This window comes from Xiphophorus maculatus, chromosome 7 (assembly GCF_002775205.1).
Source record: "Xiphophorus maculatus strain JP 163 A chromosome 7, X_maculatus-5.0-male, whole genome shotgun sequence".
Lineage (NCBI taxonomy): Eukaryota > Metazoa > Chordata > Actinopteri > Cyprinodontiformes > Poeciliidae > Xiphophorus > Xiphophorus maculatus.
This window is the reverse complement of record NC_036449.1, coordinates 7,003,427-7,009,426: the sequence shown is the minus strand read 5'-3', so window position 1 is coordinate 7,009,426 and position 6,000 is coordinate 7,003,427.

The window sequence follows — 6,000 nt, the reverse complement described above, 5'->3', positions numbered from 1 at the left end:
GTTTAGTCTTTTGTGTAACTTTTACTTGATTTATGAAAGCATGGAAAGTAATTAAGCTGATCATAGAGTGAAATAACATTAAGTTGTAAGAAATTTCAATAAAAGCTTTTTTTGCCGTCACTGCTTTGGTTTTATTCAGATATCAGATTTGGATCATTTGAGATGATAAATCTGCTTTAGAGCAGAAGGACAATCATTTGATTTCCTTTTTTATGCTATTTAAACTCGTTGGCATGAAGCCTGGTACAAACAAGTTATCTGAGGTCAAGTCATATAAAAACAAACAAAAGAAAACATTAAAGTTTGATCAACTTTTATGGTTTAAAAATAACCTCAAATTCAGAATCTCTTCTCACATTCATTCTGTTCCCACTGAGTCTAAAGAAACAGATCAAGCTGATCTAAGCTGGGAGGAACTAACAGGACATGGAGAGCTGCATGAAAAAAGAGATAAAGGACAAAACATGGGAAATATGGGTGTGAAAAGAATAATGGACAAACAAAAGAGTGAACACTGGCCAGAAATAAAAGATTAAGAATCTTATTTACAAAAAAAAGAACAAAAGAGCCATTGAACAAAAAATATCAAGAATCACAATGCCCAAGACACATTTAGCCTGTCATAAAAATGCATTGATTGAACTCATTAATGTTAGCAGATGTTGGCAGGCATGATGTAATCTTGAGATTTTATTTCAAACTGAGTATATACACCTCTGGAAAAAATGAAAAGTTTCTCTGATTTTACTCTTTATAGGTTTATGTTTGAGTAAAATGAACATTGTTCTTTTATTCTGACAACATGTCTCTTTATTTTGTTTGTGAATGTATGTAAATAAGCAGTTAGATTTAGAAAACTGAACAAACAAATATCTTTTCATGGGTCTTATCCCTGCTGGGGGCTCAGCAGCCCTAAAGGTCAGATCCTAGAATCGCCCCTGAGTTTAATTATATATACTTTCATTTATAGGCCCTGTCACTAAGATTTCCTGTAATGACATTTTTTTGTAATGTAATTATACATTTTATAAACTGGTAGAATATTTTGTTTTTGTTTTTACAAATATTGACATGACAAAGAAAAGACAAAGTGACTAAATGATCGCAAATAGACTGTATAAAATGCAGATTTTATACAGTCTACATTCAAAGACTGTATAAAAAATACAGTGATGAAGATTTAAATATCTATTTCTATATAGCAACATCATATAGCTATATCAAATGTCACGTGACTATTAAAGTTTAGTCACATGACACAGATTGCCGTCATTTAATACCAATAACCAGCTGAGCCAATCAGAGGCCACATATCCTCCTCCTTTTCATACAGGCCTTTAAATAAAGACCCGGACTAAAAATTCTCTTTTTATCCTGCATAGCGATGCTCGTCCATTTTAGAAAGGATAACCTATCTTTAATGGCTTTTGTGTTTACAAGCATTTACCTGCAAGACAAAGAAAATGATTAGTGACCAAATGATCGCAGAAGGCCTACATTACATTCAAAGACTGTTTCAGGCGGTCATTGACGTCATTCTGTGACGTGTGATTCGGGGTTTGAGTTTGCTGTATTCTTTCCTCTTCCATTTTAGTCTTAAAGTTTAATTATTTTCAAAGCGAAGTATCTCAGTTAAAATAAGTCATTAACAGCGTATATAATGTTATTATAGGCTATAAAAGCTGTTAACTAGAAAATTCCTGAAGAAATTTAACCGGGGCCTGTCAAAGTGTGCCCGTCGGTTTGGACCCAGCGTTCTGATGCTAGAAATTAGCATCAATGCTAAAGAAAGCTGCAGTCATATGAGGAGATTCACAAGAATGTTTACTAACATGGACGTGCACCATCCAGTATGATAAAGTAAGTGTATCAGCTAAAATTAGCAAAAATGCTAATGTTAGCGTGATTGCTGTCAGTAGCATGTGGGACATCACTAGGATGTTTTCTATAATTGACTTACTCCATTCAGTATACTAAACACGGCTAATAAGTAAAATAAATAGCTAATAGCTTATTTAAGCTAAAACGCTAGTGCTAATGCTAATGAACTGCCTTGCGCAGTTCATTAGCATTAGCAACCTGAGAGAAAAACATAATGCAGAATAATATTATTGCGCCGCCTGCTGCGGTGCACTAACCTCAGGGGCATATTGAGGCTTTTATTTTGAAATTTGCAGTAAGATTAATTTTAAATGCCCACAGTATTCCATTGTGTAACAGTGCTTTGGATAAAAAAAAGTCACATAAAGCCAAAAAGAGCAATTACATGATGTAAAAAATGTCAAGGCTTTTATTTTGAAACTTTTGTTAAGCTTCATTTCAAAGGACAAGTCTAATCCCATGTCTGATAGTCATTTGGTTGAATCAGTTATATAATGCTCAAAAGAGCAGTTATGTCATGTAAAAATATCCAAGGCTTTTATTTTGAAATTTTCAGTATGCTTAATTTCAAAGGGCCAAACTAATACCACGTGTAACAGTGTTTTGGATGAAAAAGTAAAAAAGAAAAAAGCCAAAAAGAACAATTACATGATGTAAAATTTGTCAAGGCTTTTATTTTGAAATTTTTGTTAAACTTCATTTCAAAGGGCCACACAAATCCCATGTATAACACTCAATGGATTAAATCAGTTATATAATGCTCAAAAGAGCAATTACATGATGTAAAAATATTCAAGTCTTTTATTTTGAAATTTTTGTTAAGCTTCATTTCAAAGGGCTAAACTAATCCCATGTCTAATAGTCATTGGGTTGAACCAGTTATATAATGCTCTAAAGAGCAGTTATGTGATGTAAAAATATTCAAGGCTTTTATTTTGAAGTTTTCAGTATGCTTCATTTCAAAGGGCCAAACTAATCCCATGTGTATCAGTGCGTTGGATGAAAAAGTCAAATAAAGCCAAAAAGAGCAATTACATAATGTAAAAATATTCAAGGCTTTTATTTTGAAATTTTCATTAAACTTAATTTTAAATTGCCACATTAATCCCATGTGTAACAATGATTGGGTAAAATCAGTTATAAAAAGCCCAAAACACAAGTAGTTCTAAAGGCCAGCTCAGTCCTCCTCTGTAGTAACTGACAGTTCCTCCATGTTTGTAGTTCTGACATTCAGCTCAGACCTCTTTTGTAGGCACTGAGTGTCCGCCATGTTGTAGTTCTAACCTTCAGTCATTGTAGTTCTAAAGAGCAGCTTAGCTGTCATGTGAGTGAGACAGAGAGGGAGACAGAATTGTAACTGTTTGAAGCAGTTAGTTTTTCTGATCAAAGCAGGCTGAACATATCTTTCTCTAAATGCTGTCAATAGCATGTGGGATATCATTAGAATGTTGTCTGTAATTGACTTACTCCACTCAGTATATTAAACATGGCTAATAAGTAAGAAAATAGCTAATAGCTTATTTAAGGTAAAAGGCTAATGCTAATGAACTGCCTTGCTGCGCAAGGCAGTTCCCTAACCTGAGAGAAAAATATAATGCATGCTAATATTATTGCACCGCCATAGGCGGTGCATTAACTTGAGGGGGATATTGAGGCTTTTATTTTGAAAAAAAACATAAGCTTCATATTAAATGATCACACTAATTAAAATGTCTAACAGTGTTTGGGTTAAATCCGTTATTTACTAGCCAAAACAGCCTGTAGCTCTAAATGGCAGCTCAGCCCTCTGTTTTAACTGAGTGTTGATTAGAACTACAGTGATGCGTATTTGTAGTCCTAACCAGCAGCCAATCGCATCCTGTGTTCCGTTGCTATGGTTATCAATCCTCTGCTAACTGTCATGTGTGTGTGACACAGAGAGGAGGAAAAAGATTTCTATCTTTGTGAGACACCCCATTGGTTTGCATGGAAAAAGCAGCCTGAACAACTCCTTGCCGTTCAGGAACCGAGAGACGTATTGAAAAACGGTTTGAAGCATCTGAGAGGACTATTTGTCTTCTCCCATAGTACCGCGATTCATATTTGTAGCTCACTCACAGTAATTGCAGTGATGAGACAAAAATGGCCAGTGACGTGCGGTGAGGTTCATAGCTGGTGAGGCACTGACTTAATCATATTCAGATGTACAAATATAGACCCCCTGCATGTTATTGTTTACATAAGGAAATTTCGCGCATGTGGACAACGCTGGAGGGCAAAAAGACTATTTCCGTTCACTCAATCAAACTTGGACATGTAGATATTATTCATTTCGTGCTGTGCTCCACAGCGAAGGGAAAACCGTTAAAGTACAACTCAAAACCACGTCTTTTGTCGCTCTCGGTATCAGCGCAGCTACGCGCAGACTCGTTGCCATAGCAACTGACAACAACGCCACAATAAAAAACACTCAAATATTTCCCACGCAAAAAGCAGAACATTCAGTCTGTTGCAGTAGTATTGTTTTAGTATTATTTTGCGATTATTAATTAATTGCTGTGGTAAGAGGAGAAAACTATAAATATATCGCTGCACTTGACCTTGTTGTATGGCTAGCTGCATGGCTAGCTCGCTTACAGTATCTTACTCTGCAGTTGTGGAGTCACAATGTCTGGGATCATGAGCGCCCCCTGCCATGAGGCAGGAGAACTGCCTGCCTCACCTCGTTTCTGATCGCTCTTCAGCACATGAAACACGTTACGCACACAATTGGTGACAAAAAAAAACAACACTGTACATTATATACATAAGCTAAATTATGGAAAATCAGCTCATACATGAAATGTTTTTTAGCCATTTTATTGGCGACGTACAGACAGGAGGATCATGCTCTCAGAATGGCAGCCAGTGCAGTTAGCGAGAGGTTGCGCAATCCCAGGTGAGGCTCAGCTCGCTGCTGCCTCACCAGCTTCGCTTCCGAGCGTTTGAATGGGAAAATGCAGAAATTCAGCGATTTTGAAGAAAAAATAATCTGAACTTTTTTAAATTAAATGAAAAATAGGTATAGTACAAACCACAGGGTGAAAATAGCAATATAAATGATTTTATCATTATTATTTTTCCATGATTACAGGTGAGGCAGAGCCTCACCTGCCTCCCCTGACCGCACGTCACTGAAAATGGTGTATGCAGAGCTCAGAAATACAGTTAAATGCTTATTTAAGCATTTTAGCTTAAATAAGCTATTAGCTATTTATTTTACTTATTAGCCGTGTTTAGTATACTGAAAGAGTAAGTCAATTATAGAAAACATCCTAGTGATGTCCCACATGCTGCTGACTTCACAAGTCAGTACTGCTCTCCTTATGCATTGCTATGGGCAGGCCCCAATAACACTTTTATAATGTATAAGGTAGTTATACATTATAAAAGTATGGACACAGCCACAAAGAAGAATCGCCTCCTTGAACGAAGGATCCGGCGCTTCACGGACGGAGGTCCCAGCAGCGGCGGCCTGGCTCCCCGGGTGAGGCAGGCGGGAAGGAGCTTCAGGGCGGGGATCCCCTCTGAGCAGCAGCGCTGCTTGGAAGAACCGGACGGCTCCGAACTTCGTAAAGAGTCACCCCGGTCCTGCTCAACTTTTAAACATACAGAGTTATTGTTTTAATGTCCTTGTTCTTATCCTCTTTTAGTTTAACTTAATTAAGGAATTGTATTTATTAACAGATAAGTAAAAATTTATGTATAACTGTACAATGCCATGTTTTAAAAAACGTCCCAAGTAACAATAAAACATTTCGAAAGAAAAAAAAAATCTCCGTTATTTGTGGTCCAATTTCTCTCACGCACCAGCGCGTGCGTTCGTCAATGGAAGTCATGGCAACGACGTTAGCGTCCTCGAGCCTATAAATGACGCCGACCTTCTGAGTTCTTTCCCCTTTGCTACGGGACTTTTGACAGAGACGCCTGAAGGAGCCTTTACAGCCTCGGAAGGTTTGAGCTTGTCGAGAATCTGCTGCGCAAAACTTGCTGAAGAAGAACTTGCTGAAATTCGCACTTGCTGAAGAAACCCGTGGATACCAAACCTGCGAAAGACGTTTCCTGACCGGGAGAAGAAGCAGCAGGGTGACCAGCTGGAAG